Genomic DNA, 10,719 nt, shown 5'->3' with positions numbered 1-10,719 from the left:
TCAGAGTGGTCTCATTGTGGTACTTATAACTGTGCAGGTATAGCATTGCTATATGTATAAGCAATGAAAATATATACTGTAAATGTAACAGAAAAAGAGTAAAAACAAAAACAATATGAAAAAAGTAAAAAAATGTAAACAATGGTGTTTTGGCTAAACTGCATTTCAAAAATAAATTCTCTCTTAACATAGAGCCCATCATTTCTTGTAACCTAGTTCCTTTCTTGAATGCAGCATGATGTTTCAGTTTTAAAGACATTTTGTAATGCATTAAACCAACCATTCAAAAAAAATTGAAATAAAAAACATACGTACACAATCCTTTTAAAATCCGAAATAAATTTAAAATGTCAATGCCAATATTTATTAGAAAAAATTTTAAGTAATGGCGAGTCTTAATTCCTCAAGGTTAAATTATATAAAAACACACACTAGATATTCAGTTAAACCATGTTTCGGAATGAATCAGCTTTCAAATATTTTTTTCTCCCTTTTTCATTTCATTCGCATAATTGCTTTCCCATATCGAGTAACCTTTAGAAGATAAGTTTAAGAATTACTCATTGTGGTTAAAAAAAAAAACTCCTGTCCCCTTGAATGTTAACTATTTCAGATTATGAAAAGAAATGTATTGACGTTTACTTACATTACATCATGTCTGATAAAGGGAATGTATTTGTACTTATTAAATTATTGCTTCAAATGCTTTCAGAACAAACCCAGATCCCTTGGTATTAAACATTGGGAAATAATTACATATTTGTAGAAATTACTTTATTTAGGTATCGGATCAAAATTATGGTCAAAGTAAGTATCACTTAAAGAAATAAAATTTGGTCATATTTTATATAAAGTTAAATATCAGTTATAGTTTAAAAAGTAATTGAAATATTTTTTTAAACATTGATTTTTTAGCATTTTTTTGGGTCATATATTACTCAGTTTTGACTTGTCATAGATTTATTAGCTTTATAATGTAACACTAATTACGCACATAATAGAAGAACTTTTTCAAATATAAACTGAAATATTTGTGAGTCACGACGGAGTTTTACATTTTGTTATGTGAAATTTGGCTTTATAAGTGTAAAAAGTATTGAGGTTGGTTTATCAAAACCGGTATTTCCATCAGTTGTAGTTGTAGTTTTGAATGGTACCATACATTTTACCATACAATGTACTGGAAAATTAGAACAAAATGAAAGTGCTGTGAAATTAAGAAAAAAAAACCTGCTTCTGCCATTGTTTTTTTGGATTTTGTATTTTTACAGTATTCATTGTGCAGTAAAAATGACCTTGCAACAAGATCCCCCATGTCTGTTTTATTATAGTGACATGAAAAATGTGTGTGTGTGTATATATATATGTATATATATATATATATATATATATATATATATATACACACATATACACAGTATGTGTGTGTTTTATTTATTTATTGTTTAACCATGAATAGAACAAGTAATTGCAATGTGTCGTCACCTCTGAGACCATAAGTAGTACAATTTTTATTTTTCTGTCAATGAAGCTGTGTGAAGGTTTGTTTTTTGTGTGAGAGACTGATATTTTTATTGATATCTTTTTGGCTAGATATGAGATTTTGATATCTTTTTATAGTAAAAGCTTTTTAGCAAGGTGAGGTGACCAAATTCAATATTGGTGTTTATATTATTTTCTCACTACAGTGATTTGTTCTAGTTATTTTAAATAAATATTTTGCTAGATCAGATGTTTATAGTAATGTTGATAACAAATATTCTTATTTTTACTTTGTAATTATGAATGGGAAAAAAAGATTCAAATGAAACTTTCAGTATATTTTTTTTCTCTTTGTTTGTTAATTTAACCACTATTAGTACATGACTTCAGTGCCAGAACCACCATCAGTACATGAATGCAGCACCAGAACTACCGTCAGTACATGAATGCAGTACCAGAACCACAGTCAGTACAAGAATGGATGCCAGAACCACTGTCAATATAGGAATACAGTACCAAGCTTACTACAGCAGTCAATTGTAATGTCAGGTCAGCTCCATGTACAATTGGATCACATGAACCTGGAACACTCAGTAAGTCCTTAACAATGGTAAAGAGATACTGGAAGTTGTTGTTATCAGCCATCCTCAGACTGTGGACAACACAGGAACCACAGTATTGATGAGAAGTAGTAAACATTTAGATCCAGGTACTTTATAGATGACATCTTCACTGATTGAAGTCATTCTCATCCCTTCTGTCTCCATGTAGTAAAGACACCTTGATGAAATTTCACCCCTGCAGCTCATCTCTGCAGACTTCTCTCTTCTCCATCTGCAGCAGCACATCCTGACATCGTGCCTTTCCCTTAAAAATAAAAGTACCATTATACTGCCTCATAGATAAAAAATACCTCCCATGCTGCTCTCCAGAATAAATAATTGCCCAACGCTGTACTTCCTGTAAAAAATATCCCTTCCCACTTGACTCCTCTCTAAAATTTACCCTCTGCATACTGCCCTTTTTAATTATATCACCCCACATTGCACATCTCCATAATGGTCCCCACACACTGCCCCTCTTCATAATGTCCCCCCATACTGCCCTTCTCCATAATGTCCCCCACACATTTCCACTGTCCCGCTTTTTAATTTTTATAATATCCTCCCCAAATTGACCCTCTCTATAATATCCCCCCCATTATTGCCTTTCTGCATAATATAATCCCTATAAACGCTCCTCTTTATAATATCCAAAATAGCTCTCCAAATTGCCCTACTTCATAATATCCCCTCACACTACTCCTCTCCATAATATCTTCCCACACTGCTCCTCTCAATAATATTTATCAACAAAATGAGCTGAACTAGTATCTTTTTTATAACATATAAATCCATGGCACTCTACTTACAGAATCACACTATCCAAGGTCGTAATATACCATGGGAAAAAGTGATTCATGCAATAATATTAAAATTTTCAAAATGTTTATTAACATACAGTATATTAAAAGATACATAAATAGCAACAGGGACACTTACTCCTAAAGGGAACACTGTTTATACCTGGATGTACATATAGCTCAAATGATAGAGTAGACTAAAATTCTTATCAAAACAAAAATTTCACGTAAATGCAACTAAACCACAGTGTATATAATATCATTGCTAAGCATAGTTAATATCTGTTGAGATGTATTAGTGCAGTTGCATACCCATAGTAAACCATATCACAGTTGGCCATATCAGGAATACCTTTATATAGTATAACTCACTTCAAGGCATAGGATATACCGTATTTTTCGGACTATAAGACTCACCGGACCATAAGACACACCCTCTTTTTAGAGAAGGAAAATAGGAAAATAAAATTTTAAGCAAAAAATGTGGTCATGACACACTCATGGGGCGAGGATCTGCTGCTGACACTGTTATGGGGGTAATGTCCCCAATTTCTCTAAGGTACCCCATCCTGGTAATGATGCGCCTGCCTTGTATATGATCCCCATCCTTGTATATATATGTCCCTCATCCTGATAAATACCCCCATCCTGCTATATACTGCCATCCTGGTATGTACTCCCATCCTGCTATATACCCCTTCCTGGCGTATGACCGCATTCTGCTATTTACCCCCATTTTGCTATATACCCCCATCCTGCTATATACCCCCATCGTGCTCATAATATACCCCCATCTTGCTATATACGCCCATCCTGCTCATAATATACCCTATCCTGGTGTATGGCCGCATCCTGCTATATACTCCATCCTGCTATATACCCCCATCCTGCTATATGCCCCCATCCTGCTATTTATCCCCATGCTGCTATATGGCCGCATCCTGTGGCACACAAAAAATAAAAAAGTTTATACTCACCTTTCCTCACTCCCTGCAGCATCACTTCTCCTCCTGTCTGTGCCAGCAGCAGCGCTGCAGAGTGGAGCCGGCCATGATCCCTACAGCATCACGATGTCTTCCTGTCTGTGCCGGCTGCGTGTGGACACGTGTGCACAGTGATGACGTCATCGCTGTGCGCACCGCTAGTCTCCACACACAACCACAGCCAGCACAGACAGGAGGACGAGCGAGGCTGCAGGAATCGTGGCCGGTGAGCATACTGATTCACTGCACCCCGTGCTGATGATGATGTGCAGGGAGCAATGAATGTAGCCGCATATGATCACTCCAGGCTGTAATTGCCAGGGGTGATCATGTGGGCTGGCTGTTTACTATGCGCGCATCCCCTGCACATCATCCCGCCCACCTGTCAGCCCCGGCTTCAGTGCTGAGAGATGATGGGCGGGAGGATGGGCGTGCATATTAAATGAGCGGGCCCACGTGGTCATGTCAGGCTGCTACAGCCTGTTCGTGCCCCCATGACACTCAGCACCCTCATTCCCCACAGCCTACATTCAGACTATAAGACGCACCCCCCACTTTCCCCCAACATTTGGGGGAAAAAGGTCGTCTTATAGTCCGAAAAATACGGTACTATACTCAGTTCAATTTACACATATAAATTACCTTGCAGAGATGCACCATAAAATGAGTGTTCCACGCAGCATGTCCTTCCACCCCAACGCACATTTCGCACTAGTTTGCAATCTAGCCACTGGAGTGTACACAATATTATGTATATTCTCTGTTATATCTACCTTATATGTATTTTGAATCCTTGCTAATGACCTATTCCTATGTATTATCTATGCAAAACCTTATTTCCCTTTGAAAAACAGAACCTACAAACTCTTTTGTCTCCATGTATGGCGGCCGCCATCTTTTTGGAGTTCCGTGCATGCGCGGTACCCAAAAACATTCAGAAATCCCTTTCCTCTTCCTGATTGAACGCTAGCGTGCATGTGACTTCCGGGATGCCGGGGACATGCCGAACGCGGCGCTTTTGATTATCAGGTGGTTCTACAAACAGCTGTTAAGGTAATTGCTGGGTTATTTAAACCCCAACCCTCTATGTGGGCACACTCTACCCCTGACGAAGCTGTCCCAGGTGACAGCGATACGCGTGGGGAATCCTCCATCCCACCCTGGCTATTATATGGATCCTGACTCTTGGTAAATCCAGCTTGGGCTGGTAAATCTGCTATCTTGGGGATCCTTGTATCACTATTGCTGTTACTAATATTGACATCTTATATTAATGCTGTGGTTTATGTGGATATGGCATCTGTTATATTTTGTGCAAATGTTTTTTGCGGTTTATTCTAATATGCTTATAACTATGCCAACTACTATGTCTCACCACTAGGATCCCTTACATATTGTATGCAGCCCTATGTGGATAGGCTTTGTGACCATTCATATTGCCAGGGGGATGTTTTATCTCTTACAGGGGATAAAACAAAGTACATATAGGCTTTTTTGTATGCCTTTTTAAGTGGTTTTAATATGGTTGTGTCCACATGATTGTTTGCTTTATAATAAAGACCTTTTTGTTCACATATACAGGTGTATCCCTTGCTCTTTGCACACTACCTTTCTTTCTAGATACATGTTTATATTGGTGTGTTGAGGTGATCCCTGGCTAATTATTATTATTGGATTATTAAGATCCTGTAGGTGGTGTTACGAACCGGCACCGCCATAGCCGCAAGCAGCCTGCTGCGGTTCCTGTTGCGCCCAGGCGCCGGCTGCCGTTCTTGGCCGTGCCTCGGGTCGTCCAGTTGGCTGTTCCTTCCACCACGTCTAAGTGTGGAGAGGCGGCTAGTGCGCATGCGTGCGCCGATTTACCCCAGCCAGAGTCTAAGCCCGGTGTTTTGCCTAGTGAGCATGCTCAGCCTGATTGTGTTATGTCTGAGACTAAGTCCTCAGTTCAGGCTACTGAGCATGCTCCCACAATTAACCCTAACAGCCTCTTTGCACAGGTACTTGGACTTCGTGCTGTGTCTAAGTTCTGGGATGTGCCTACTGAGCATGCTCAAACTGATAGTCTGCTTTCTGAGCCTGTTGCTCAGGCTACTGGGCATGCTCAGGCACTTAGTGCACCAGAGGCTAGGTCCGGTAAGGACCTCACTGAGCATGTCCGTGAGGTGGCAGGCCCTGATAGGGCAGAGGGTGTCAGGTGTCCGGATGACGTGGCAACTCCGGACTGGCTCGCAGAGGCCCGCCCCTATGATCTGGCACCTCAGTATTGGTCGTCAGACGATGACTGGTGAAGTGTTTGGGGCGTGGCTGCCATGAGGTCATCAATGACGTGGTGGTTCCGGATAGGTCGCATGTGACGTCACTGATGACATGGCACTCTGCTATTGGACCTTGGTGGTTCCACCCTGGGTTTGGGGCGGACCCAGGTTATAAAAGGGGCTGGAGACAACATGGAGGTGCGCAGTCTTCACATTTGCTCAGTCAGAGCACACCTCCATGTTAGAGCCTCATTGCGGCATAAGCCTATGTTGGGAAGCGGTAGGTAGGGTTAGGCGAACGGTGCCTGTCACGCCAAGATTCGTGGCTCGGCACATCAGGGTCAGGCGCCGTGCTTCCCTCCTGCCGTTCCAGTCTTGCTATAGCAGCCCAGTGGCGTTAACTGGGTTGCGGCTGCTGTGCTTCCTGTCCGATTGTGCCCCCTACGCACACGGACAACGCACCTGCTGTGCCACCTGTCCGATTGTGCCTCCTACGCACACGGACAACGCACCTGCTGCGCCATCTGTCTGATTGTGCCCCCTACGCACACGGACAACGCACCTGCTGCGCCACCTGTCCGGTTGTGCCCCCTACGCGCACGGACAGCGTACCCCAGGACCCCTGTGGAGTTAACAGGGTGTTCCTTATCCTCCTCGGCTTCCCAGTCAACGCTACTGGTGTACCCATCTGGCCTGACGTGTCCTACACACACGTGGCCAGTCGAGAGGTGGCCAGAAACGCTAATCGGAGGACCGCTCAGCCTGACGTGTCCTACACACGTGGCCGACAGGGCGCTTTCGTGGCGGTCTTCCGGTCAACGCTATCTGGTTACCACCCGGCCTGACGTGTTTCCTGCACACGTGGTTGGTGTAGCGCTAGGTGCACCAAAACGCTAATCGGGTTGTCGTCCGGTCTGACGTGTCCCAACACATGTGACCGGTTCCCAGAGTTCCTGGGTTATCTCAGAGCCATCCAGCTCTATAGTCTCCGCCTAACCCTCAGGTGCCAGCAGCTCCTTTGTCATCTGGAGCACGGTGGGCCCCGACTGGCGATTAGGATATATACCCCCTGGTCTAATCTGCCGGTCCCCCCGTAACATTAAGACTGCGCCAGGGTCTGGCTGGCATGGCGGAGATGGAGCAGCTACGTCAGTTCATGCTGCAGCTTGATGCCAGAGTGAGGTCTCTGGAGAAGTCTGCTCTTGCTGCTGATATAGATGATGTGGTGGCTCAAGCGGCTGAAATGGTGTCAGTCACCAAGCCTACTCCAACCCTCCCTCACCTCTCGCTGCCCAACAAGTTTACGGGGAACAGCAAGGCATGTAGGGGATTCGTGAACCAGTGCTCAGTCCATCTAGAGCTGTTGGGTGCACGGTTTCCTACAGAGAGGTCGAAGGTGGGGTTTATCATCTCCTTGCTCTCTGATAGAGCACTGGAGTGGGCTACACCATTGTGGGAGAGGAATGACCCCGTAGTACAGGACTCTAAGGAGTTTTTGGAGTCCTTGCGACAAGTGTTCCTGGGGTCTCAGGTCACTCACGACTCGGCCCTACAGCTACTGACTTTGGAGCAGGGGCGTACCTCCTCAAGTCAATATGCTGTGAGTTTCAGGACACTTGCTGCAGAACTGGGGTGGTCAGAGAGGACTCTCATTCCACTGTTCTGGAGGGGATTAGCCTCGCACGTAAAGGACGCATTAGCGTCGCGTGAGGTACCAACTACCCTTGAGGGCCTCATGACTCTGGCTACCCGCATTGACCTGCGGACCTCTGAACGTCAGCTGGAGCGCAGGTCAGAGGGTCGTTCAGCCACTGTAGTGGTCTCTCCTACTGCACCTCCCTTAGAGGACATCTCTGTCCCTATGCACATCGCTAGGGTTGGTGTTGCTAGGTCTTCGAGTCGCAAGGGCATTTCCTGTTTCGCTTGTGGGCAGTATGGTCATTATGCCAACCGTTGCCCAAAGCGTCAGGGTAAGCGACCGCGATTGGTGACCATAGCTGAAGGTAGACTGGACTCTGCGTTATCCATTAGGGTGACGTTTCCCGCGTCCATTTCCTTTAAGGGGTCAACATGGTCCACAAGGGCAAGTGTGGACACAGGTACTGGGGATAGTTTCATCTCCTCCTCTTTTGCCCGGCGGCATGCCATCCCACTGGTGCAAATGCCAAGGCCAGTGAGAGTCCGTGCATTGGATGGGTCCTTGTTGCCCAAGGTAATTCACCAGCGGACAGTGCCCATTACCCTTGCCATGTCATCTGGGCATAGGGAGACCATTTCATTTCTGGTTCTCCCTAAGGGTGCAGATGATATTCTGCTGGGTATTCCTTGGTTGAAGCAACATTCCCCACATATCGACTGGTCATCTGGGGTGATTACGCGGTGGAGCGAGTCTTGTAGCTCCCACTGCATGTCTCCATCTTCCGCCCGTCGCTCAGTGGTATCTGTGGCGACTATAGACCATTCGAGTGGGAGGGCCGCTAGAGGGGGGGGTACTGTTACGAACCGGCGCCGCCATAGCCGCAAGCAGCCTGCTGCGGTTCCTGTTGCGCCCAGGCGCCGGCTGCCGTTCTTGGCCGTGCCTCGGGTCGTCCAGTTGGCTGTTCGTTCCACCACGTCTAAGTGTGGAGAGGCGGCTAGTGCGCATACGTGCGCCGATTTACCCCAGCCAGAGTCTAAGCCCGGTGTTTTGCCTAGTGAGCATGCTCAGCCTGATTGTGTTATGTCTGAGACTAAGTCCTCAGTTCAGGCTACTGAGCATGCTCCCACAATTAACCCTAACAGCCTCTTTGCACAGGTACTTGGACTTCGTGCTGTGTCTAAGTTCTGGGATGTGCCTACTGAGCATGCTCAAACTGATAGTCTGCTTTCTGAGCCTGTTGCTCAGGCTACTGGGCATGCTCAGGCACTTAGTGCACCAGAGGCTAGGTCCGGTAAGGACCTCACTGAGCATGTCCGTGAGGTGGCAGGCCCTGATAGGGCAGAGGGTGTCAGGTGTCCGGATGACGTGGCAACTCCGGACTGGCTCGCAGAGGCCCGCCCCTATGATCTGGCACCTCAGTATTGGTCGTCAGACGATGACTGGTGAAGTGTTTGGGGCGTGGCTGCCATGAGGTCATCAATGACGTGGTGGTTCCGGATAGGTCGCATGTGACGTCACTGATGACATGGCACTCTGCTATTGGACCTTGGTGGTTCCACCCTGGGTTTGGGGCGGACCCAGGTTATAAAAGGGGCTGGAGACAACATGGAGGTGCGCAGTCTTCACATTTGCTCAGTCAGAGCACACCTCCATGTTAGAGCCTCATTGCGGCATAAGCCTATGTTGAGAAGCGGTAGGTAGGGTTAGGCGAACGGTGCCTGTCACGCCAAGATTCGTGGCTCGGCACATCAGGGTCAGGCGCCGTGCTTCCCTCCTGCCGTTCCAGTCTTGCTATAGCAGCCCAGTGGCGTTAACTGGGTTGCGGCTGCTGTGCTTCCTGTCCGATTGTGCCCCCTACGCACACGGACAACGCACCTGCTGTGCCACCTGTCCGATTGTGCCTCCTACGCACACGGACAACGCACCTGCTGCGCCACCTGTCCGATTGTGCCCCCTACGCACACGGACAACGCACCTGCTGCGCCACCTGTCCGGTTGTGCCCCCTACGCGCACGGACAGCGTACCCCAGGACCCCTGTGGAGTTAACAGGGTGTTCCTTATCCTCCTCGGCTTCCCGGTCAACGCTACTGGTGTACCCATCTGGCCTGACGTGTCCTACACACACGTGGCCAGTCGAGAGGTGGCCAGAAACGCTAATCGGAGGACCGCTCAGCCTGACGTGTCCTACACACGTGGCCGACAGGGCGCTTTCGTGGCGGTCTTCCGGTCAACGCTACCTGGTTACCACCCGGCCTGACGTGTTTCCTGCACACGTGGTTGGTGTAGCGCTAGGTGCACCAAAACGCTAATCGGGTTGTCGTCCGGTCTGACGTGTCCCAACACATGTGACCGGTTCCCAGAGTTCCTGGGTTATCTCAGAGCCATCCAGCTCTATAGTCTCCGCCTAACCCTCAGGTGCCAGCAGCTCCTTTGTCATCTGGAGCACGGTGGGCCCCGACTGGCGATTAGGATATTTACCCCCTGGTCCTAATCTGCCGGTCCCCCCGTAACAGGTGGTGCCCTCCTCATTTTTTATTGGTTTAGGCTGCTACAGCCTGCTCGTGCCCCCATGACCCGCAGCACCCTCATTCCCCGCAGCCTACATTCAGACTATAAGACGCACCCCCCACTTTCCCTCAACATTTGGGGGAAAAAGGGCTTCTTATAGTCCGAAAAATACGGTACTATACTCAGTTCAATTTACACATATAAATTACCTTGCAGAGATGCACCATAAAATGAGAGCTCCACGCAGCATGTCCTTCCACCCCAACGCACATTTCACACTAGTTTGCAATCTAGCCACTGGAGTGTACACAATAAGCAGACTTTTCCAGTTTTCTGTCTTTCACTTGTAGGCTTTGCTGTGTCGATCAGGACAGTTTTAGTAGAGAAAGATGGATTTAATTATAGCTCTAATTTACTATTATAGGCCTAGATCAGTTGTCCCAAACCTT

Source organism: Anomaloglossus baeobatrachus, chromosome 5 (assembly GCF_048569485.1).
Source record: "Anomaloglossus baeobatrachus isolate aAnoBae1 chromosome 5, aAnoBae1.hap1, whole genome shotgun sequence".
NCBI classification, from domain to species: domain Eukaryota; kingdom Metazoa; phylum Chordata; class Amphibia; order Anura; family Aromobatidae; genus Anomaloglossus; species Anomaloglossus baeobatrachus.
The sequence above is the reverse complement of the archived record's forward strand: the minus strand, read 5'-3'. Positions refer to the sequence as shown.